At 39.6% G+C, this 25,579-nt stretch overlaps 1 long non-coding RNA gene across 1 annotated transcript; it reads left to right on the top strand.

Moving 5' to 3' along the window:
- Positions 1-9,467: 9,467 nt before the first annotated feature.
- Positions 9,468-25,149, top strand: LOC119155976. The gene is made up of 3 exons (XR_005106939.1): positions 9,468-9,551; positions 20,929-21,001; positions 25,027-25,149. It is a non-coding gene; the product is annotated as an uncharacterized LOC119155976 (long non-coding RNA).
- Positions 25,150-25,579: the final 430 nt, after the last annotated feature.

The following is a 25,579-nucleotide window of genomic DNA, read 5'->3' as shown; positions in this document are numbered from 1 at the left end:
AAAACTGAGGACAGTCTTGAGGACCAGGCCCATGTTAAATAGCTTTGCTCCCTGAGCACAAACAGCTGAAGGTCTCTGGATAAGCCAAGACAAATACCTTTCTTCTGATTTTTTTTCTTTGCTGGCAAAATCTAATTTTTAGCAATTCATATGATAAATGCAACTAAGACGGCATGGAAATGGATTATATCTGAAAATGATAGATATATCACTTCAGACTATAGTTGGTACGGTCTGTTTCTCTTTATAACATGTATTCAGTTTGTATCTAGTCCCAAGTGCTACTCAGCTTGTTCTGTTTTTTTATTTGCAGTATATAGGGACAGTCAAGGCACTATGTTCTTTCCATAGAGTTTTTCCTTTCATAGCACAAAGCTGGAATGGAACTAATGTGAGAGGGAAAGTGTGCTTAACCGACGCCAGAAAAAGAAAAGTATGCAAAGTTAAAGCTTTTAAGTTAAAGAACACAAAGTTTGAAGTTCAAAAATCAAATAACTTTCTCTGATTTTTAGATACCTGGGGCCAATAGTCAAAATCAGATTTTTCCTTGTATTAAAAAAAACCCCCAAAAGTAGAGGAAGCATAGTCTCCACAGATGTCCTTTTAATGCCCTCCTTTATTACCTTACTGTGATGGACCTCTTCTTCCCTGGTCTTTTTACTCCTACTGACAAGTAATCCTAGCCTGGTAATCCTGACCCTTAAACTCTGCTACATTATAATTAACTTTCAGTGTCTCATGACTCTGATTGTTATGTATTAAATGCATGCCTTGTTATCCACTCAGTACAGCTAAGACACTGATTTGACAAAGAATGAAATCCAGTGCTTGGGAGAGAGCTTTATTCGTCCGTAAGACAAATAAACCCTATTTCCAGTACTTAAGTGACATTAAAGGTTTGTTGATATTGAGAAATTTAATCTGTCAAATGCTTAAAAAAATGCTTTCCAACTAAATTCACAGACTTGCACTAAATCTCCACTGATTTAGATTGTAAGGATTTTCCTCTGGTTTAACTTAATGGATTAAAAAACCCCGAAAAAAAATCACCTAAACCCTTCTAATATTTTTTTTTCTTGGGATGTGAGTCAGTTGGCAGGTAGTCCTTGTATGATCCATTTGTAGAGTGTTGATTTTTAACAGGAAAATGATGAGCATGTTTACGAAACAGAAAAATTTGAAATCAGTAAAGCTCATTTCATGAGAGAAGCTGAATGACTCACAGGATAAAGAAACTACTTGGAATTAAATTTGTCACGTTTAATGCTGGAATTACTTAAAGATTCAAAATCAAAACTTCTGTGTTGAGCAGAGCAGAGAGGGCAGGATCTTGCATTTCTTTAAGCATGAGCTTCAAAAACAAACTGTTTTTTCCAAATAAGTCAGCTTATTGTTGTTTTCCAAGGTTTTGATGACAACAAACAAGATTTGGATATTTAATAGCTTGTTCCTGTGAGAAATAACAAGTTATCTTTAGAACAGCAGATGTCATTTCTTTAGATGAGAAAGGTGCATTTTAACTCACTTTTGCTACACAGACTTTTGGCTTTATTGGCAAGTTGTCAGGAAAATTAAGTGAAAACGACAATGTGTTGCCAAAGTGCAAAAGACTTGGATTTAAAAACATCACCAGAAATCTGTGTTTCAAACCATCAGTCTGGAAGTTTTTCCATGGCCTTGGTTAAATTGAAAAGGAAAGAACAGGGCCTAAAATTCAGACTATCTCAGCTCGTTCACTGGTCAGCTTGTAGGAAAAGGTGACGGTATCCATTTATTGCAAAACATTGACCTTATCTTGTCAAACGCATGCCTTCTAAAGGGCTTGGAAAAAGAGACCTCTTGAAAAGCCTTGATCCAACTGTGAATGTTGAAGTCAAGGCTTTCACTAGTGGGGTCATTGAGAATCCTGAGGGCTGGCTGGGGAGAAAGGCAATCCAGTTTACCATTTCAAGAAGGTCCAAAGGCAGCCAGGAAGCAAGTGGATGCTCCCGTGAGCCTGCAGGAGCAGCTAGCAACCATCAAAGGGCGGCAGAGCCTGTTAGGATCGATGCGGGCTAAGTCTACTTCCCTTGCAAAACAGAGTTACTGCTTTTCCCAGAAAAGCAAGAACAACCCTGGTTGTTTCCTGCAGGCATGAAACAGAGTAAAGAAATACTGTGAACCCTGGGGGAGATGGTGGAAGGCAGCCCAGCTCCGGGTGTGCAGAAGAGGGTGTATAAAAGCAAGACACCGAGTGCTGTGGCGTGCAGCTGGAAGCTAGAGGCCACCATCAGAGCAAGGAAGGAGCTGCTGGCTGGTCTGTCAGCAGGGTCAGCAACTCATGGGTTCACCATCGGCTTAGGCAAATCCAGGACTCAACTTGAAGGGAAATTGCATTGTTACAAATCTTAAAATAAAGGAATGGGTTGAGTGGCTGCAGGACAAAAGGGAAGGGAAGTTCTCCTTTCTGCTGTCCCCCAGTGGCCACTCGCCCTGCCCTGTCTCACTTTTCTCCTTTGGGGTCCTCATGCAGCCACCTGCCCTCACTGAGAACAGCCCGGTGGAACGCAGAGAGTTGCCCAGAGCCCCAAAATTTCAGATATTTGAGGAGATCTCTCTATCTCAAGCTAGTAAATGCTCCCAAGAAAGGAAAATGAAATTAGTCTCCTGCTTGTTTATAGCTCAGTGTCTGAGATCCCTTACAATAAATGCTTCAGACAGTTATTTCTCTTCAAAAAGAAGGTGAACGCCAATGAGTGAGCTTCTTCAATTTAAATTGAGCTCAGTCTGAAAGAATCATGGTACTTGTAAGCGTGATTAGCACTTAAATCTGTTGTCCTTTAGCCAGCAATCAATCCATATAACAACCACTTAAGTCTTGGCAAAACCAAAGTTGTGTGTTGTTGGTTTATTTAGGTTTTCTTTTTACCTGTAACCCTATTTAAAATAAAAGTAGCACCTATGGTAGTGATGTACAGGAATTGTCTTAGACATTTTGAGAATAAATACCAGCTCTGCTAAATTATCTGTTTTAGGAATGACTTGAGCAAAGGAGAAGGTAGGAGAAAAATTGTGTGACATAAAGCCTGTATCTCTGAATCTAAAAATAAAATGGGAGCCACTAAATGGTGAATGTGCTGTAGTGATAATGAGCTGCTTTTTTTTTTTCTTGTTTGTATGAAATCCCAAGCAGACTGGTATTACAAGCTTTTACCAAAATGCTGGAGGTATAATATAATCCCCTATAATTACATGTTTTGAGATAGAGCATTCCTTGGCTGTTTATATGGATTAAAACTGACTTAGAATGCTAGAAAGCATTCCAGTCATAATGGTAAACTAATTAGCAATTAATACTGTGCTGTGGTTTAAGAATAATTTTTCTGTTATACTTAGCCATTAAAATACAAATATTCAAGTAAGGTATGAATGAGTTCATGGAGTTTTATCTCATTAATGTGATAAATTCTTTGTTCCTTTACAAACAGAAGAAAAGTGTCACAGAATAGCAATTAAAAAAAAAATAGTGTTGGGAACAGCACTATGTGTAACCTCGCTAATTTCACTAGAGTCATTACTTATTTGCAGACTTGCACTTATCTGTTGCTATAAATGAAAAAAAGGATAAGATCAGATTTTTATTCAGATTTTAATTGCCACTCTATATGAATAAATCAACCAAAAATTTCTTTTACCTCGCTGTTAAGGTGTTCAGCTAGACAGACCATAAAGCAATACTTCATAGATTTAGCCTTATATAGATCTATTCTGGCACCTTTTTTTTTCTTTTTTTTTTCTAATGATAGGTTAATGTGTTTAGTTTACATCAGCTGCCAAATAAAAGTACTTCTCTGAACTGTATCCAAACTGAATAGGTCTAAAGTAAGATATAAGACTATTTTTTTCCATTTACTTCAGTAGGCTTCGGATGAGATCCTTATTGAATCTTCAAAGTTGATTTGGAAATCTTGTGTAGTCATACCTGCTTGTATCCCTTGAGCTGATTGCAGCCCTAGAGCTGGTCTATGTAGAGATTTCTGATAATGTTGAACACAAAGCGAGCCTGGCGAGATTCTTTGAATTTATTAATATATCTAAGTAAGCTGTTATTTTCTGAGAACCCAGAGAATGAAATCTAATGCTGTGTTTTTGCTGGGTGTTTTTTTAGGGTTTCATTGCTTTTATTTAATGGGGTTACCATTCTTTGCTGATATACTCAAACATCAGAAAAATCTAGGTTTATGGGGGTGTATGGTAACTGCCTGACTCTCTCAGTACTGATAGTCATTGTGCATCCAGCCTGTTTTATTGGTAAAGGTGATCCAACAGGCAGGAGAAAGGCAAGAGCTTTGAAATAAAACCTTTTGAAATATATGTTGTCCCCATGCTCCATTTGCAGATATTACTTGGAAGACTGGCAGAAACAGATGAAAGAGATTTCTTTCCGAGCCCTGGCTGTCAGCTTAAGTTACAAGTGCCTGTTTGTAAAATATTGTTGGTTAAGCGTTCAAATAGAAAACTTGCCTAAAAGTGTCATTTTCATAAATGCCTTCCTGCTTAAGAAACGTGGATTCTTATCAGAGAACAACTCTGTGCTTGCAACATTGGCTTGATGTTTTTTTTAACACCTTGGCTGAAGTCCCTGCATGCTGGCCAACCCTCCATAGATCCCCAAAAGACTTTCTCGCAAGGGGAGTCCCTTTCTAATCAGGTCCCAGAAACCCTGTGAAAAACATCCAACAGAAGAATCCGGGGTCTGGAAACTTCTGGAGGAAGCTGAAGGATAGGAGTGAGGTGGGAGAGTGCACAGGTGTTGTCTTCAGGGGTTTGTAGTAAATGAACTTTGGCTTTCCAAGAAAAACACACAGAACTGTGTTATTCCCAGCTAATGTCATGCAAGATATTCTTAATGAAAGGCAAAACTTCTCACACCTAAATCTTTTCCACATTTCATTATGTTTGAAAATTGTCCAAATTTTATGAAGGAGGGAGGGAAGGACTACTGATGTACATTTTTTTTTTTTTTTGTTGGAAATTTGCCATTTTTGGGGTATCCCCTCATAAACATGAAAAACGCATCTCTGAGGTAAAAATAGTTTTTCTCTCACCATCCCCACTTAGCAGAAAGGAAAGCACAGAGAACATGAAACCTATCGCCAAACAGCGAAGGATTAGCTCATAAGTGTGTAACTTTCTGACTGCACGGCATTCAACCCTGAGAATTGCATAGCAAACTGCGTTTTGCAAGAGTCTTCTGTGAGGTTTGCACAAATCCACGGTGTTGCGCTTCAGTCTGCCTCTTTCTCCTCCCTGGCCAAGGAAGTGGCATCAGCAAGCATCCAGCTCTGCAGGGCTGCAGCCACCTTCCTGGCTGCCCCTGCCACATTGCAAAGCCCAAGGCCACAGGACTGCAGGACCACTCGTTGCTTGTGGGGGCAAACTGCTGGGGGAACCAGTGGTCTAATTGCCACGTTACTTCACTGCTGGCTGTGCTGTCACTGTTGCAGTTTCAGGAGCGTGCTCAGCTGCAGAGGAGCCCCAGTGTTCCTCCACAAGCTAAGGAGGTTCCTGCACATGAACTTCTCTCTGCCTCCAGCCCTGTGACCAGCTTCTGGAGCATGGGCTGGATGTAATTCAGAGGAAATACCAGCAAAGGTCAATTGCTCCAGCACGCCGTGTGCTGGTTTGGAAGTTGGGAAGTGTGGCTCCTTTGTTCTTCAGCCTTTTGGCTCCAGTGTGTACTTGAATGGCTTTTCATCTCATGCTTTATCTGTCTTAATTACTTCTGCTTTAAAAGCTCAGATCTCAGATCTCAACAATTTTGGTGTTGTTAGGAAACCGTGTTTAAGGATGCTGGAGTTCCCCAAGGTACAGCTCTTGCTGGCATCTTATTGAAAGCTAAGTGATGCCATATAGAGCTGTGTAGGTAAACTAAACTTGTTCCTGGGGAGCCTGCTGGCATCAAGCTGGAATCAGGCTGGTGCATGCTATTTGTCAGCATAGCTGGTTAGGCCAAACCGTGCCTGCACCTATCTCAGTGTGCTTGAGTGTGTTTTGCAGCACTCCACTGTGCCACACAGATCTTCGCATAGACCTTATCCAGTAAGTCCTTCATCTAGTCTAAGTGGCGGTTCTGTTACACAAGTGACAAAACCACCTTGGTATGATACACTTGCAGTGAGAAATTCTATCATGGGACTGCTAACAGGTAACAGCATACTTTCCATTCAAGTTCTTAAACTTAATTAGAACCACCAAAAATTGAATCAAACGTGCAGTTATCCTGCTTGTCAGTCTAAGACAGTGTAACATGGCTCAGATTTCTAACCTGGATTTAAACTTTTGTCCTCAATTAGGTTATTTAATTTGCTTCATTTGAATGTTACAGGAAAACGAAAAGCAGGTGTTTCCTTTATTGAGCACCTATTGTTATGCTTTCTTTTCTACTTTAAATTATAGTCACTGCATTTTAAATAATGAACCAGGACCTCCCCTTTGTTTTCAGCAAAGTTGAATGTACACTACACAACTGGAATAAAGTTGGTTCTGCTAGTGGTTACTGTCATAGTAGATAAAGCTCTTCCATAAATGGGGGAGGAAAAGGAAAGGCAGCTCCAAACATTTATTTATCATCAGTGTGTCTTGGTGGTACTTGAAATTTCCTGTGGCTACTATGACTTAAAAAAAAAAAAAAAAAAAGTTCTTGGAACAAAGGACCATAAGCAGAGCTCTGGCCCCAGAGCACAGTAATAATATCCCAGAGAAATATGAACTCCTTTCACAAAGTTATGGAGCTCTCCTAGTAAACAGCACAGAACTGTGCAAAATGTAAGGAAAACTGTTGCATCGCTTGGCTGAATATTGATTTGTTTCTCAGTTCGGTCATGATGGCAGGCACCTATTTGCATTCTACTTAAACGTGTTTTACAAAACTCGGTGGTTAATCACAGGCTGAAAAACCAAAAACTAATGAAAAACCAAAAAGCAGCCAATGTAATTTTTTTTTGAAATCAGAGTTGAAATTACCATGTTTGTATAATAATATAGTCATCATAATCAAAACTGTAGGTACCTTACAATTAGAGAAAGAAGCAAATTAATTTCGCATGTGTGTTTGAAACACAAGAGTTCAAGGCTTGTCTTGGAGAGCCTAACAAAGCACTAGAGTCCCCGTACTGGGATCATCATGGAACATCCCGTTATCAAGTGAGGAAAGGGTTTCTGGAATAGCCTTTTCTGATTGTTCCAGAAGAAGAGCAAGCACTCATGCTCTAGGAAGTGTTTTCTGAGAATTCCTGCAGGCTGAGGAGTTCTTAGTCATGCCAAACATTTGGCTAATGATGACTTCTTGGGCTGATTTTCCACTAGCAATGGGTAAATTTAATAGACTTCAGTGGTTTCATTCATTATAGTAAAGGATGTTTATCAAAACCTTACCCAAGGTTCTGTGAGATAGAAATCTTCTGAGATTAGATACTTGGCAAACTGTTGCTTAAGCTGCAGGAAATTGGGTGTGATCATTTCATTATGAACCAATTTGATTGCTGGCTATCTCTTTGTTATTCAAGCGAAAACCTGCCAGAAGATTTACCAAATGTTGCACTAGATGTTGATCTCAGTTCCGTGATATAATTCAGTCCACTGATTTCAACTGAAGCAGGGCAAAACCGGGACCATCACTTCTTTGTGAGAGTACTTACTGGGTTGTACAACTAAGAGCATTGCAAAGGTCTTTCGGGACAGGGAGTAGCGCTTGTAACCGATGAAATTCTATTTGCCTTACTAACATCACAGTCGTGGTATTGAAATGGTGGTTTTCTCAGCCTGCTGTGGTTTGAAACACTAGCTTTAATTTCACAGCAGTTGACCTTGATCATGCAAGACAATAAGCAGCGGCACCATGGAAAAGTCCCAGAATACAATTCTCTTTAAAAGAAGCAAAACAAAATCTGATCCACTGGTAATCTTAGAAGGTATTTAATCTAGTAGGAGAGATGATGGCTTCAACAGCAGTGTTTAAAAACTACCCATGTGCCAGTCCTAATGATTTTCAAGTACAAGAACTGAAAACATTAAATTCCCAAATAACTTTTTACCCCTTTGAAATGCCTTATCTTATAAGAAATGAGTTTGATCTATAGATAAATACTGAACATGGCTGGGCTTTGAGGCTTCCATTTTTCCAGACTAGATTCATATAAGCACACATTTTTAGCACAGCGCATGCATGAATAAGCACCAGGAAGGCTGTGCAAATGCCACGTTTCTATTCTACTCCTTTTTAAAGCACATTCCATACTTGTGAAAGCTGCTAGGTTGATGAGCAAGAAAGGCAGTACAGTTCTGTGGCCTTATATTCTGCTTTATAATGACAGTTCAAACATATTTTATTTTTTCCCTCACCTTGTCCCATTAATATGGGTGAATGAAAAGGGGAACTCTTCTACAGCTGATAGTCTTATTCTCATGCCTGTGCCATCTTTAGCACACAGTACTAGCGTGTGAGTAATATTTGGGGGAAGGAGAAATGGGCTTGCTTGCTTGTTGCCTCTGTTTGCGTGTGCACAAACAACTGATGAGCCGGCACACTGAGGCTCTTAGTAAAGCTTCCTAAGTGTATGCTCCAGCCTGCCCATGCTGGTGAGGCTGTTAAGAACGTGCTTAACTGTAATCAGATGTTCAAATTCAAAAGGATTTAAACATCTGCTTCTCATTAAGTGCATGCTTAAGAGCTTTGCTGAATCAGGGCCTTAGCCATTAGGAAATAAACAGAGACCACCAACTTATTTTACATATACTCTTGAAGAGTGTTGAGATAGATAGTAATGACTTTCAGTCAGTACCGACCAAAGTTGGCTTTGAACTGCTGACCTAGAGGTGAAAGGCTTGTATCCTATTACCAGTCCCTGGGGTAAACCAGTCTTACTTGTTTTCAAATATTAATGAATTAAGTCAAATCAAAATGTAGCCCCATTGATTGCCTTTTCCTCATATTTTTCCTGTGTCAGCATCAGTAACTGATGCTGCTGTAGAAAATCTTCAGGAATCAGTGCTGCCCGCATTTCTCTGGTTTAAGTCACTTGCACTGTAAGCAGTCTTAATAACTGAAACAGTTGGTTAGTTTCTAAAAATATTTAGAAATGGACCTTTCTACAAATGTTGATAGTAACTGTTCATCAAGGGAAACATACTTGGGTGTAGGGCCTAATGAATTATTTAGGTATCTGTTCTTGCGATATGCAGACATAACTCTCAGTGACACTAATAGGAGATTCATATGCATGCCAGGAGCAGGGAAAATCCTTGGAGAGTATTTAGACAATATTCCTTGAAGGATTGGAGGGGGGAGGGGGTGAGGCAGGGAGGAAATATCATTGATGCAAACATGAATTTGTCATTTTTCCACAGAGGATATGTGTGTTTTTATTTTAAAAAGACAGTGGGAATCATTAACTAACAAATATTTTAAATTCTGTTTGCATTTCTAAAGGCAGAACTTAGATGAAGGCCACACACAGACCCCCAAGTGAAAGTGGAGGCACACTAAAATTAAAGAAAAGCAAATGCTCCTGGTAAGTGCTCTTGTGAAAATTTTTACTTTAGTCTTGAGTATTTGACTTTTGGGAACCTTTATTTCCTATGAAAGAAGGCTTACTGAATCACAGGTATTATCTGAAATCTGGGGGGCTATTTCTTTATCATTGGATACAGGATGTATATCTGATACAATGATTCAAGTTTTGAGTGGCTCTGGTCAGATATTGCAAAGGCCCATTCCAAACAGGACTTGCTCAGTTTCTGTGTGACCTATGCACAATGGTGTCTTGTGCACATAGGACTTTGGTGACCCAGAACAGGTCAACAGACCGGGAACATCTGGAGCCTAAACCCTGGCACAACTGCAAACGCAGAAAAGATTCAGGTACTATGGCAAGAAATGCAGATATTTTCATTTTTTCTTCAGTCTTTAAGTCATCCTAACATCTCAGAGAGCCGTCCTTCCAGTAATGCTGTATCAGAAGAAATTCAGTCTGGTATGATAGAAGTGGCTGTCAAAAATCATGGTAGTATCAAAATGGCATAGTCCATTCCCTGCCTCTGCTTCTTCTCCTCCCTGGAGCTATCCTGCCCTGTGCAGCTCATCCAAGGTGTTCTCCAACTTTACCACATGTGGGTCCAAAAATCCTCAAACTTAGCTGGACCACTGTGCTTTGCTCCTAAAACTGGGTATTTGGCACCGGAAAGAACAGCTTTCTAAATAGGATTTCTTGGAACTTTTGGCCTTTTTTGTTTTTTCTTGCTTTTCCCCTAGGCTGTGTTCTGCCACAGCTGAGCAGGGACTGAGAAGGCAGGGGATGGAGGGAGCTGTTTTAGCTCAGGTCCATGTTTGTTGCCTTTTCTGCATTTTGAAACCGAAGTCCTCTGCCCTGCTGTCTATTTGTGGTGTTTAGTGTTTATGAACCCTTCCTGTAAATCACATCGCAGGCAGGTTAATTTGGTTTGCAGGAGGAACTGTGATGCCATTTCTTAATGCTTCTGGCAAACGGCAGCAAGTAATCTGCAACCCTGAGAAAGTTATCACGGCCTTTTTCCCTGCTGCACACCTGTCAGGAGGGCCACACGCCGGGAATCGTCACCCTGAGCTTCTCCTGGGTTTCCTGGCTCTGCGAGGAGTCTGGCCTTTGCTAATCTTAGGGGTTGTGTGAAATGTGATGAGGCACACAACTTCCAGACAGAAAAAACAACTCTAAGTGGGTAGTATTTTGTTACTGTAAACACTTTCCATCGGTTCTGGAAAACCACAAAATAATGTTAATGCAAAATTACTGGAAAGCAAAACTCATTAGAAGTTGTCCCAATAAAAAAAATAAGTCACAGCAAACCAGTGACATTTCTTAGGAGAAACAAAATGTAAAAAGACCAAGCCAAATTTCCAGTGATATGTAAATTGGATTACTAAAAACATTTTAATTAATTAAAGACTGAATCAGTACTTCACAAAAGGCTATCTTGAAAATTTACTATCTTATCTTGACAGCATGTCATTTGCAATGGAGAAAATTACCAAGCCCAGAGCAGAGGATAAGGTCTTGCCTATAGGCATGCAAATATTTCTAGGAATTCAGGTTTCTTTGCAGGTAGAGACTGCAGTTTACTTTAGCTCCACTCATTTTCCAAAAACCTTCAAAAGGTTGATAAATTCCTCCACCAGCTATTTTATCATATTTTATATACTGCTGAAGATATTTACTGCTTTCTCCACTGTTGGATTTTTCAGGTTGACATAACAGAACATGTCATTGCTTTAAAAATGGACTTTCTAATGAGGACTGAAAAACCTTTTTATGAGCTGTTGGTTTGGTTGTGCTGGATCACTAGATTCAGTTCTGGGTTGTGACTTGTATTTACTTTAAAATGTCTTTTCACTATAGTTCAGAGAAAAATGAGCAAGCCTGTGTGTGTGTGGGGCGGGAAATCACAAATCAAGGACAGTAAAACTGGGTTTGGATCTTTTTTTTGGAAAACAAACATTTCTACGAGTAAGGTGATGTTTTTATTAAAATGTTTTAGGTTTTAGTTAAAAGAAAAAAAAAGTCTCCGTTCTGCACAAGCCAATTTGTTTTTGGTTTTGGCAAACAAACACTCCTCTTTTTCAAAACTAAACATAAATTTACAAGGTCCTTTGTATAAGCAGGTGTTTATTCACTTTCATTGCCTGCTACCTATTTCAGTCTTCATGGTACTTTGCTCTATAAAAAACAAAACATTGCAGAGTAACTAAACTGGAGACTCAAAACATTTCCACTCACTGTGCAGTAATGCCTTGCTCTGCTCTGGGACTGATGGCTCCAAAACGAAGGCAAATACTGAAGGAGGAAACGCTGAGATTTCTAAGGATCCAAGGAGCACTTTAACTAGAGTGGAATGTTTGGTGGCTCTAAAACCCCTTCTTCAGGCAGAGATACAACAGCGCCAGGTAGGACAGCCCGTTAGCCCAGTCATTTTCACTTTGTGAACAGAAGACATACGTTTAACTGTCAGTGAAGGTAAGGGAGGTCGTTTGTAACCAAAATGGGTTGTTTTTTCAGGGCTTAGGGTCGACATCAACCTAGGTCAACTAGGGCAGCACCTACTTGCATGCATAAATATTGATGTCCTTTAACTAAGTGAAAAAACATTATACTACAAAGAGATAGGGAAGAGGGACAGGTCTAATTAATTTCAGTCAATCCTGATCAAAGGTGCCTGTGTATCTTTGTGAGCCCTCCTGTCAGAGAGCTGCCTGATGGGGAGGGGATGCTCCACTGTCAGACCTGCTGTTCGTCTCCAGATCCCATGCCCTCCTCTGCAGGGCAGCACACCGGGAATGTGCTGGAAGCAGGAGGAAGGCAGGACACCCAAGGCACCCAGAAGGCTCAGCAAACCCACGAAGGCACAGCACCCTTTGCTGCTGCGCGGGGGAGAGGAGACACAGCCCCTGCTGACCGGGGCACAGTCCCCTCGGCAGCCACTGAGTTTATTTCTTTGCAGAAAGAATCTGAATGTACCTCACTGAATTTGGTCTGAGAGGGCTTTTTCAGGGTGAGGGGTTTACTCAAACCCGCTTTCTAGCTGGGGCTTTCAATGGTTTGGTCTAGGTTTCCTTAACAAAGATATATGCTGGGATTAAAGGATCTTGAGTTAACCTCCCTGGCTTATTTAAAATGCACTCTTTGTAAAATACACATCAAAAGTGTCATGAACTCTCTTTCAGTCTGGGTGGCATGGAGGGTGGAGAAATGTTATAAACAAAGTATTACAGGGTAAATTGTAATCTAAGAGGCAACCTTTTTTTCCCATAGAAGGCAGCTGAACCGAAAATTCCCTCCTTAGCTGCAGAACTGTGCCGAGGAGATAACATCTTATTATTATCACTTTGTTATGCTACTTCAAATCAGTATTTTCCACCCTTCTGGGAAAACAGGTTGGACATTTATATGCTTTCTGTGCAGTTGAGGTTTGCTGAGCACTGCTGTTTGCTGCTGTGAGAGGAAGCTGCAGGTGGCTTGCAGGTTGGCAAGTATGCGGCACTTAACCCTGCTCAGCTTCTGTAGTTTGGCCTTTGGGGCTAAGGATTCACTGACATCTATTTATCTTATGGCAGTTCCCAAGACACTCCCTTAAATACCAGCCGCTGGTTGTGCTTTCCGACACTTGTCAAATAACAGATTTGGAACAAATTGTGTAGTATTACTAGTGGCACAAATGCAATGCATAATTATCTACCTAGCTACCAGAAGACAATGATAATTATGTTTTTGTTTTAAATCATACAGTGGAGATGGCTACATTTCTTATAGTTCTAGTGTTGTTATGACCATAATAACACTTTAGGCTTCTAGTTCAGAAAGGTGGGTTAACCTTTTTTTTTTTTATTTTCTCTGTACACCCCCCACCTCCCCCCAGAAAATTATAGCCTAAGTAGCAGAAGGCAAGTAAACACCTTACTTTACACATTGGCAGTTGCATTACAACAGGACACAGAGCAATAGCTGCACATCCTGGAAAATATATTTGCATAGTTGAATTGGAGTCTATGCAAGGTGGACGAGGTTTCAAACTAAGGGGTGGGGAATTAGTCCTGTAACAATATTAAATTTTATGTTTAAATATCCTACATAGTCCATGCACTAAAAAAGTACTTCTTGCCATGATTTGAAATGGCAGTGTTTGCATATTGAATACTCAGCAGTATTTTAGGGAAAGAATGGGTACAATATGGTAACTGCAGCTGTGAGAGGGAAGGATATGAGCTGTCAGTTGGCCCAGCTAGCCCTTATGGCAAAGATGTCAAACTGTGCTGCTTCTCACCCTTTACACATGTCACACTATCTACTGTTGCTGTTTATTTGTTGAAATTTTGGTCAGAGCTTTGGGACCTTCATCCCACCTGCTCCTTTTCTCAGTGCATCAGATGCGCTTTTGCATCTGTGGCCGTGTAATTTGTTCCTGTCTGTTAAGAGCCGCTCTCCAGTCCCGGGCACAGCTTACTGGCCAAGAAGTCACCGGTGAGAGTGGAAGCCATATGGAATCAAACTCATTTGTTTTTCTGCTTCGTAACAATGTTTATCTGAAACAGTTTCTGGGACCTGATGTTAACATGGCTCTGGTACTGGGGTGGATGCTAGGGTGGAATTGTCAGAATACAAAATAATTTTGTTCCCCAGAAAATGGCTGACGAAATCATTCCAACTGTGGAGAAAGAAATGAAATGAGGAATGGAAATTACCTTCTATCTGAAGGACTGAATGGGAATGATCATGGGGGTAGGGGGAGCCCCAACCCAAAGTATTGTACATAGTCCCCACTCACAGGCACATGCAGACACAGTGTGCTCAGGAGCTGATATTGAGCAATGAAAGGTGTAAGATACTGCTGATAATGATGCTGTTTCAGGACCTCAAGAGCAAACTTGCATATGGGATTATCAAGATGTTTTTTCTCCCGTAAAGTCACCATCCCTGTTGTGAAATGATGTTTTGAATTGAGAGGCTGATGGTTCACTGCAGCTTCCTGGGTGACATATATATATATATTTTTTTGTAATTTTTTCATCTATCTCACCTGTTTGATGCCTTAATCATTCCCATGTTAGAAACAGGTTTTCTGTTTGCTCTATAACTCCATCTTGGCAGGGATGTAGCACAACTCCATGTAACTCCTTGTAACTTTATAAGGTCACGTTTTAATAAGTAAATGTACTCACTCCTTTGCCATCTGTGGGTGATGAACACCTGCATTAGGAGAGCACCAAATTTTTTCAAAGTATTCTTGAATAGACTTCTGAATAGAAGTATCTCCTACATCTCAAGATATGTGAAAACAATAGTCCCACAGAGTCAAAGACACTGTATTATGAAATTTAAACGTGTCTTGCTTACATGGGTCTTAGGATAAATCCTTTCTTTCTTTCAGCTGTGAAATCCCTCTTTCAATCCTTCAAATAACCCATCTGAAAGAAATCATTCCAGCAGAGCCATTACAATTAATTCTATTATGTAAACCTGTAGTTTCAAATTTTCATTAAACTGACAAATGGTTCCTCAGAGTCATTTTCTAAATTACAAAATACATCTTAGCTGTTTGAAAAGGCCTGCTGTCACACACTACCCTGTAACATAGGACTATATTAGCAGGGTGAAATTTAGTCCTCAGCCAGGATTTTTAAGGAGCTATGTTAGGTGCTGATGTCTGAGCCTAGTTTTAAAATACTTAGGATCCACGGGAGTTGATTCCTATATAGGAATTTAGGGGGAAAAATTCCCATCTTTATCAGGGCACTAGGAAAACATTAGTGTTTAGAACAAAAACAAATAAATAAATTGTGGCACAAATTGCTAGGTAACGTTAATATCAGAAAATAAGTTTTGTGTCGGTCTTTCCTGGCAGTCCTAAGTATATCTACCCCTCCAGCAAAGCTCCTGATTTGCCTGGGCCAGTGCTAAGGTAAACTCAGCACCATGGGTCCTGGTGGAACCCCCCAGAAGCGGCAGAGGTGCCATTATACAGGCAAGCATGGGAATTTAGCTGAATGGCCTCCTAAAGAAATCAATAATCAGATCATTCCAAAAGAACTGTTTAACAAAACCCTGGATAAAATGACAGATTACTTACAACTTTGGTTTAAAGCATTTATGCTGATAATTAAGAATAACAGACAAAGAGTATTAAGTAAAGGAGAGCAAACATCTAGCCAGTCATTAAAAGAATGGAATTTTTCTAATCCTCTTACAAAGATGCTGTTTTGGGTCAAAGTCCCTTTCTGCATAAAGCAGCCACACCACATTTTTTAAGTCAATGAAGAGCTGAGAGCCATAGCCCAGATCCTCAAAAGTACTTTAAGCAGACAACTCCCACTGAGAGACAAGCATTTAAATTAATCTGGCGACTTGGGTCCATGAGATGAATAAAGAGGGTTTAGTTCACACTGTATTGCATAGTAAATAATTCTGTAGCCAAATTAATTTGATATACAAGAAATTTACCAATGCTTTATTGGCTGGAAGTTTTCATATTCTGTATCATACATGTTTTATCTCAGGGTTAAGAAATTCTGAGAAGTGCTTTTTATTAGGTTAAACTGACAGATTTTATTTCATACAGAGCCACATTTATAGACAACATCTGGTCTTTACATTTAGTCTCTTTTTTGTTCACCAATGATTTTTCCTGGGAAAGAGCGTGTGTTTGTTTCTGTCTGCCTCACAAGTAACTTTGAATCTGCACAATAATGTCAAATTTACATTTTTATTTCTTAGGTGCTTGTGAGTCCCACTGAAGCCTCACGGTCTACTTGTGCTATTCTGATCATTAATAAATACTCTTAATTGCAGTTGTCTTCCTTTGAGTCCTTTTGACCTCTTATAGGATCTGTGAGGCAGTAAGGTTCAGTAGAAGATCCTACAATAATAATCTCAAATCTTATTCAATTAGGCCTCCTTGGAAGACATTGTTTAATGAGTTGGAAGGACCTCAAGTTCTACTTCTAGCCTATCAAACCCAATAACAACTCCCTAAGTCTCATAATTAACCTTCCCCTTGGCAACTTCTTCCACGCTTTGTGATGCCTTGTTCGAAGTCTCTGTCTGAAATGTCTTTCACTCTGTTTATTGCTCACATTGGAAGGGAGATGTCTCTGCCTCTGTAGGACCTATAAACCTGGCTGTACCGGCCAGAATAGTGGAGCAGATGGCAATGTACCTCTTTTCTCAGTATCTCCTGTACTTACTGATGCAAATGCAGCGTGTATGAGCAGCAAGGTCCAAATACTCCTGTCTTAGGCTGTGTGCAACACACATGACCAGGTGGTGGTATGGTCTGCTGCTCTGAGAAATGCTCCCGGTAGGGGTTGTAAGCTGTTTAAGAGCACACTTGCCAGTAGTGCTTTTTCTTTTTAGGTATAGGCAATTAAGCAAACATTCCCATTTCAGAGAAGGGGCTTGGAACTCTGGAGAGAACAAGACTAACGTTTTCAAAACTGCTGTCTCATTGTACCAGTGTTTTGGTACAGCCCTTGGTATTCAGACGTGATGTGAGTTGCTTAAAATCGTCTAAGCTACAAGAACAATTCAAATGTTCTCAGCCAAATAAACAGATGTAGGGGCAGGTATATGAAAGTTATATTTAAGTTGTATGGGATTTTGCTCTTTGGCAACATATAGTGCGTATATATACACACTGATAGCAGACATCGCTGATCCTTATCAGGAGAAATGGAATTGAGCAAGTCCATGGAAACTGAAGTGAGGCCTCAATTTTCTGCAGTTAGTACAATCAGAATAGTAAAAATACCTCCCCCCCCCCCCCCCCCCCCCCCAATTTCATGCAACAGTTTTTGTGCTGAAAAGCTGATGGTCCATTTTTTTTTTCTCAAGACTTTTTTCCTTGCTAAAATTAATTCCCTATGGTGAATTAAGGAGTAAACAAGAGGCAGACCCATTTGGTGTGAGTAAAAGGAGAAGTGAGTCGATTCTGATTTTACATACCACAATTATCTAGGGCTCTTGTGAGCTAAATCTTGTCATGTAACGTGTTATATCCCCAGGAAAACAGAAGGGAAAAGCACTTTTTGATCTGAATGTAGCTAGTTTGTGTCACATAACAACACTATAGAGGGCTGTGGCTTTACATGCTAAACTGCTGTGACAGATGGACTATATTATATCCTATAGGTACGCAATTTTTCTTTGTAGCTGGCTGCCTTTTGACCCTGAGTTCAGGACAATAATGTATTAATGTCTCTGTGCACTCGGCCTATTTCCTGGATTAGCTTTTGTTTTAAAATAGGAGCTATTCCTAGTTATTTTACTTTTGCCACCTTCTCCTCCTTTTCCTCCTCTTTTTTTTTTCTTTTTTTTCTTTTTTTTCCCCAGAAACTAGCTAATACAATAATGATTCAGGTGATAACTTAGGACTAGGTTAGTGATGCTAAGTTTCCCACTCCACCCCCATCTCTAGCCTCTCTAGACCAAGTTACATCATCAACTGTGCAATGTAGGAGGATAGCAGATTTCAGGCTACCAATAACAATATGATTCAAGGTGTGTAATGAATTCTGTAATTAATTCTATTAACAGATAACCTGGTGCTTAATTAGCGAGTCATTCAGAATCAATATATACAGTAAGCTACATTTCATATAAGATACACTTCTGAGAGTCCTTTAGAAAGGTACCGTTTTTCCTTTTGAAAAAAAATATCCATAGCTGTATTCTGTCAGGTATTGATTAGCAGTTAGCTCTGAGGATGCAGTGGAGATAATTGTGCAAAAATACCACAGCCTTTGAAAACCCAAAGTATATTTTCTCATGAAGCAATAACTTTGATGTCATAATTATGATTCTCTAACTAGCAGCGGACAGCAGGGAGAAGTCAGGCTCCAGCTGTGACTGCAAGCTGGTGCTGATACATACCTACCAGCTGCACAGGAATGAAGTTTTGCAAACAATTTCTACCACTGTTGCACAGACCTTGCTCCAGGTTCCTCAGCAACGTGGTTCCTGCTGTTGTTCAAAAAATGCAAGTATTAACAATGCAAATAACCAAATTTATCGCCTGGAGCCCTTAAAAAGTTGTCAAATCCAGCACTGTTCAGCAAATGCTCAGCATCCTTAGGCATCTTCATTTTCTTGTCTCAAGAGCTTAACTCTGAGGTGTGAAGTTCAGTTTTAATATTTTCCCCTTTGAGATGCTAATCAATTACAGGGCATAACCTGAGAGTGATTTATAAGAAAATGTCTGTAATTCCCACATGAAAATGCTTTATTCAGGATGGGAAGAAAAAAAATCCACTCTCTGAACTGCATACACTAAACCTTATAGCACTTGGTGATCCTCTGGTAATGCTGCTCTGTGAAAGCATCTGGAGTCTCAGGGGGTTACTGGAGTGGTTTGAGATCATCAGAAATGTCCCCCTAGCTCAAGCATAGCTTATACTGCACTAGCCTTTAAGCATGATGCTATCTAGTTATGCAGATGATCCAGTGTTCTGGAAACCCCAGAACAGACCTGCTTTTCTTACCTGGCCCTGGCAGGCAGTAGTCAGCCAGCAATTAGAAAATTATATTTTGCCAAATACTGGAATTAAAATCACAAAGCGATAGAAGCCAAGTTTCTCTGAAATAAGTAAACATGCCAGAAAGATATGACTTTGAAAACTAAATAGGAAGCACATGCTGTTCTTTTGTTCTGCTCTGGGGTTTTTCTGTGCAGTGGTGGTGGTGTTTTAAATTCTTTTTCCAGTGCAAACAATGCAGATTGTTTAGATCATGCATATATAATGCATGTTAACTTTATAGTCTTGTATATAAAAAGTTAGTGTGGTATTGTGGGAATATTTTTGCACGATTTTCATCATTGCCAGTATACATCAAAAAATCAATTTCTTTTAGTTTTGAAGTAATAAGTGCAATGTGTATATGACATACTGGTCCTCCATCTAAACTCAGCATGTGCGTTTGGTTGCCATGTGTGAGAGGTGCTGATCTGTGACTAGAGCCTCACGCAGGGCAATATCTTAAGTCTCTGAGAAGACTGCACAGCACAGTTCAGCAAGCCTTTATTTGTTTATTCAAATTCAAGTTAGAATTGTAAAATGGTTTTGATTAGCTCCTGATGCTTTTAGATACCCTATCAAATGAGTAGATCTGGTGTAAGTTTAGAAAAGGCTCAAGGAATCTTATCCATTCTGTCAGTCTATAAGTAGTGTCTTGATTTGGTCCCTGATTTCAGAGAGGGATTTCTAGGCCAGTACTCAAGAGTATGAATATTGTTCAAGTAGTCAAGGCTATGTTTTTAGATCCCCAAGATCTGGTTAAATATCCTAAAGAATAACTTAACTAGACCTGTTATAACTCCAAGGCCAATAACATAATTCCTGAATGTACAGGTACTTGTAGTTGGGGAGAAAATTAAGATATTATTTATTATTATTTGGAATATCTTTGTGCTCAGATGCAAAAGAGAAAGGAAAGAAAAAAGAACTACATCTGTGCAAACCCTCTCCCCACAAAAACTCCCACACACCCTGCCTAGTGAGTGTCAAGCGGGTCTCTGCTCCAGCATCACAACTTTGGTCACCTGTGGGTTGTTTGTGTCATTTTTCAGTTTGTTTCACTTTATATCATTCCTTGCTGAGAGGCCACCATTATAGGCCTGACTTGAATACTGGAGTTATGAAGAAGAAAAAAAGTCACCCTGATGGAGAATAGATAGTGACAAAGACTTCATTCTCCTGTCCACACTATCAGCTGGGAGGGACCTGCTATCAGCAGTAACTGAGCCTTGAATCGCACGTTTTCAGTGCTGCAGGCGGGAGATGGTCTTGAGTTACAAAGCTAAGTCTCACATCAATTAAAGTCTGTGTGCACAGCAGCTGCATTCAGAAAGGTGGAAGAGATTTAATCTTCACCTTTCACCTTGGGTCAAAATACAAGGTTACCAAGACAGACTGTTATTAAAAATGGATTGTTTCTGCCAACTTAATGTTAAAAGTTTGCAGTTATTACGAATGCGCTTTATTACTTGCACCCTTTGTTAAGGGAACTTGCTGTTAAATAGCAAGGAAGTAATAAAACGGTTGAAAGGAACAAATAAATATTTATGCCAGACTTCCAAAGTCTGTAGCGGTTTTAGTCTTTCTTCTTGATAAAAATCAGAGAATTATTCTCTACTGCATCTTATTGGCAAGAAGGTGGATTTCTTCTGAGTATAAAAAGGCTCCCAAGATTGAACTGAAGGTGTACTTAGCTTGAACGGATATACAGTGGCAGCAAGATTTTATTTTAGTACAAATGCACATTTAAGAAACAAACCCTGTATGAAGCACTAACTTCTTAGCTGTACCTCAGAAATCATATGACCAAACTCAGATCACCACTGAGTCTCTGGGATTCTTTTATTGTTTTTCAGAGGAAGCTGAATAAAGCCCAAAGGGGAACATGTCGCTGATCTGTGTTGCCAAGATGCACTAAAGAGAAACAAGGTACGATTGATCACATTGGTGTCTCATTTTCTTTTAGGTGTTGCCTCTGATTTTAAATTGAGACCAAGCATATTCCTATTCAAATAAACAAATTCCTATAGTTTTTGTGGCTCTTTGTGCATCTAAATGAAGAAATTGCCCCAGAGAGATAAATACAGATAATTTTTTGTGGTTTTATACAACCTATTTGCCAAAGTTTTGTGGTGAAATATTTAACTGCAAGAATATGTATGCATTCTAAAGATGGGGTCAAAACCTGTGTTTCATATGGGTAAAGGTCTGCCACTAGTAAAGTCAATTAAATCTTTGTCACTGACTTGGAAGGGCGTGAATGAGCTGCCTATGAACAAGGGAAACTCTTACTGTCATTAATTCACAGAAATTTTGTAATTCCAGTTTATGTTGTTAACCTCAGGTAGAGTAAAGCTGTCATAACAAAATATTAAAAGCAAGCTGTGCTTTTAGCAACTCTTACTCTAAGGATAATGTTTGGAATGCCAACTCAGTGAAGGAAGTTGAATTTAGGGAAGGACTTTTCATCTAATGTAGAAGTCAAACATACAATTTGGTGTGTCTGTTCATCGCTGGGTTCAATGGCACTCACACTGTGAATGTGTCCCTTTGAAAAAGTGATTCTGATTACATGTTAGTCCTCTGTACAAAGAGTGTATATTTCATGAGATGTGTGCACTGTTTGAGTTATAACCGAATGCGATTTTTAATGTATTCCAGATATGTTAAGCAGCAACTGAAGAAGTATGTGGAGCATGTTCTAGTTTTTGTTCTAACACACATGTATTTTATTTACAATGTGGAAAATATACAGTCATTGCAATAGTTATGCTCTGACATTCAGATTTTTTATTAAAAAACAATACCTTTATTAAAATTGCAGCAGTATTTTTAATTAATATTCTATTTAAACAATTATCTTGGTCTATTTACAGTTTGAATGATACAAATTGATACTGATCATCACTTGCACATTAAAAAAGTTTTGGCTCAATGGTTCCAGGTCTGGAATATGTCACAGAAAGCTTAAATACCTTGTGTCGTATGATGACTTTCATTCAAAAAAGAAATTTTCTTGCATATGTGGTATCTAATTGAAGGTTAAAAAAATATGAATTGAATGTAACTGTCAAAACGCCTAGTGTATAAAAACCTTAAAGATTTTAAAGCCCTAGATGTATCTTTTATTCATCAAAAGTCTCCATGTAGTCCTTGTGGCTGATGTCAGCTTTCAGTGTAAGGTAGATGGAACAAGCTTTCCCAATCCACTGTTGACACAATAAGGGGGGAAATCATAGGTGTAGTTACTGTGTAATAGTCTCTCTACAGTGGTCTGCAAGGAGCAGCTTTGAAAATCTAGTGCACAGAAGGAAAAAGAAAAGAAAATGAAAAAGAGAGAAGAAGGGGAAAAGGGAAGGGGGGGGGGGCGGGGAATGAGGATGACACAATGGAGAAATTGCCTTGCATGTTATAAGCAATACAAAATAGCAATCCCATCTTTTCCAAAACTCCACTGTCTGCCTGTGCAGTGCTTTTGCGCTCAGCTTGCAAGCAGAAGGGGAAACCAAGTCCTGAAGGCACAGCAGTCTCAGTTTTGCAGTGACCTTCACTCAGAAGGTCTCCTGACCTCCTGGCTTTGGTGCAGCTCTGCCATACACCTCTCTCCATATGTTTCCTCTTGTCTCCACACAGGTACCATGATCCCTTGCCTACAACCTTATATAGGGCTGTTTCCCCAAGTCACCTGAAATAATACTGGCAGTGTGGAATACAAACACATTGCTGTGTACCACCTTATTAAACACAGATGTGGCTCTTATCTAGAGGCGGCTCACCTTCGTTTGCTTGGGTACCGGTATCCTACAAAATCTCTGTTGTGCTGCATTAGTGCAGTGGGGGCAAAGCCAGGCACAGCCTTGTGCAGGGGCTTTCTTAGGGGCTACACGGGCAGAGGGCAGAGGTGTTCCTCCAGTACTGACCTCCTCAGGAGTTAAGGTCAGAAGGTCAAATTATTTTTTTTTTTGTTTGTACATAAAGTATGTTAAGTGCCAGACTTTGGAAGCCCTTAGGTAAGGTAATAATGCTTTGAAAAATTCACCTCCAAAATCTGAAAAGCTTTATCTATAATGTGAAAATATAACTGTTGCTACCTGTTGGTTCACTGATCTAGGAAGCCAAGGGTATTACACACCAGAATGTCAGAACCACTGGCAGAAATCCATGTAGCTGATGCTTTTCTGGGTTTGAGTGGGATTTTCTTGATGTTTGTTTTGAAGTGTCTCATTATCTGTGGTTAATGCATGTTTTGCTTCTAATGAGGGTCCTGATAAAAACTCGATTAGTCTGATTTTTTCTTTCATAACAATTTTAATACAAATTTGCTGATTTTGATTAGACTTCTAACATGACTCTTCTGCCAAAAATAGAGAGGTTGACAGAGATTTCATCAGTCCTTTATTCAATAGTGCTCCCTGGGCTGAGGGAAATTTAGGCACAAGTCTTTAGTCCAAATGAGGCAGAGGACAGCTCTGACCACCGGGCTTTTAACTGGGACAACGTGGGGGTCTCCTGAGTTTTTGGGGTTTTGCGTAAAACTTCAAAAGGCCGTATTTTTATCCGAACAGGGAACAGGAAAAGATTTTTCTTGAAAGCTGAAAAAGTTTCATGGTACAGAAACACCATTTCATATCCATATGTAATCCAGAATTGAGTTTGTCAGTGCAGTCTGAATTTTGGCTTTGATCTCTAAGAGAGAAAGACAGCCCATGAAAATACTGCTGAACTAAAAGAACATAAACAAGCTTAAAATACCACATTCTGATAGAGGGTGAAATGACATTCTGATGGAGTGTATCCTACCAAATCCAGGGCCCAGTGAATTCAACAGAGAGACTTATGGTGCAATAAAGGGACAATTTCAAAGCTCTGAAATTTGATTTCACTTTTTATCTAACCTTTATCAAAATTTCTTTGCTGGATTTCTAGTCTCATTATCTGATCCTTGGCATTTTGTTTTCCCAGAAGCATGGGCAGAACAAATAATTTCTTGGCAAAGACTGTATAAATCCAGTGGATTTCTCTAGAGCAATATTTTAATTTGATGAAAACCCTAGATGTATCTTAGCTGATTCTTGCTTACTAACAGGTTGACAGAGAGACAAATAACTCTGTGCCTCTCCACAAGTCATCTTCTGGAGAAGTGTGTGCCAACCATATTCCTTGCTGTACCTGCAAGGCAGCTTTGAGGGCTTTCATCCTTTATGAAATTGATGAGATCTCAGTTGCCTGGCTGCACTTGGCATGCAGGGCCCTGGAGCAGAAGATTGCTGTACCACTGCAAAAGCTGGTGTAACCGGGGCATTTTCCGCACACGTTGACAAATTCTGATAAGCCCAAAAGCCTCCCTCTGCTGATCCTTGATGAACCCTATAGGAAGAGATGTACCAGTATGGAAAATACGTTCTATGTATCTTAGTATGGATCTGTTGCCACCAGAATGTAAGAAAAGTATGTCTCAATTATCAAAAAAGCCATAAGAGCACACGGTCAGCAAGGAGCAATGGGGCTCTGAGTGACCTGAGATGGCTTAGTTATTATCTGCCTTTTACTCTGATTTTATTCATGGAAAATTTGTTTTTCTCTCTGTGCACCACAAATAACCACTCACCCAAAACATTAAATAATGAAATTCAAATGTACTGAGTTAATCACTGGAAAAGTGCTTCATCTGAAAACTCCGTGGGGGATCACATTTCAGAACACAAGTGTCCTTGTACAGTATGCATTTCCTCTTTGGTTCACAGGTTTGCTCATGCAGAGATTTAAAGTAATATTGAATTACTGCCTGAAGCCATGCCTGACTATCTTTTTCATTAATTACCTTCCACGGCTTTGGGACAGATTAACTGATAAATATATGAATCCCTAGCATAGTAACCTTTACCGTGTACTTAGAATAACTGATAGGCATGTAATCTCAGAATCTGTGAAAACCTTTTTCTTTCTTCCTATAGATTACTACTGTGCTCCTACTATCTGAGTTGCCTGTCCGTGCTGCTGTATTGTCTTTGCTAAAAGATGCTGCTAAATCACCAACTAGGACCTCTACAACAGACTTCTACAACAGTCCAAAAGGAAGATTGGTATGGCTTCTCAGAAAGTACTTTTGTTTCTTTTCTTCCTAGGTTAGTATGAAAGATGGGTGAAACTACATAATTCCCTGTGTTATCTTTTCTGGGCAACAGATGCTTCAGAGTAGTCTAAGAAATACAGATAGATGAAACAACTGTTTTTCTGTTGCCTTGGGTTTTTGGGTTTTTTGTTTGTTTTGTTTGTGCAAAGCATTTTAGCAAAATGCCTCAGAAACTGGTCATTCTGGAAGGGTAATCACACAGTCTTTCAAAAAAGCCTAGTTTGTTGCAGCTGGGGTTTATGTTTCTCTGACTTGCCCTTCAGCAAACTACCTGTTGCAAGTTATTTGACCAGTGTACCACCTCCTCCTATATGCAAAGATTACTCAGATTTTTAAATTTTTTAAATTTTGTGAGCGACAGTTCAGGTACTCAT

This window comes from Falco rusticolus, chromosome 12 (assembly GCF_015220075.1).
Source record: "Falco rusticolus isolate bFalRus1 chromosome 12, bFalRus1.pri, whole genome shotgun sequence".
Lineage (NCBI taxonomy): Eukaryota > Metazoa > Chordata > Aves > Falconiformes > Falconidae > Falco > Falco rusticolus.
The sequence above is the reverse complement of the archived record's forward strand: the minus strand, read 5'-3'. Positions and strand labels throughout refer to the sequence as shown.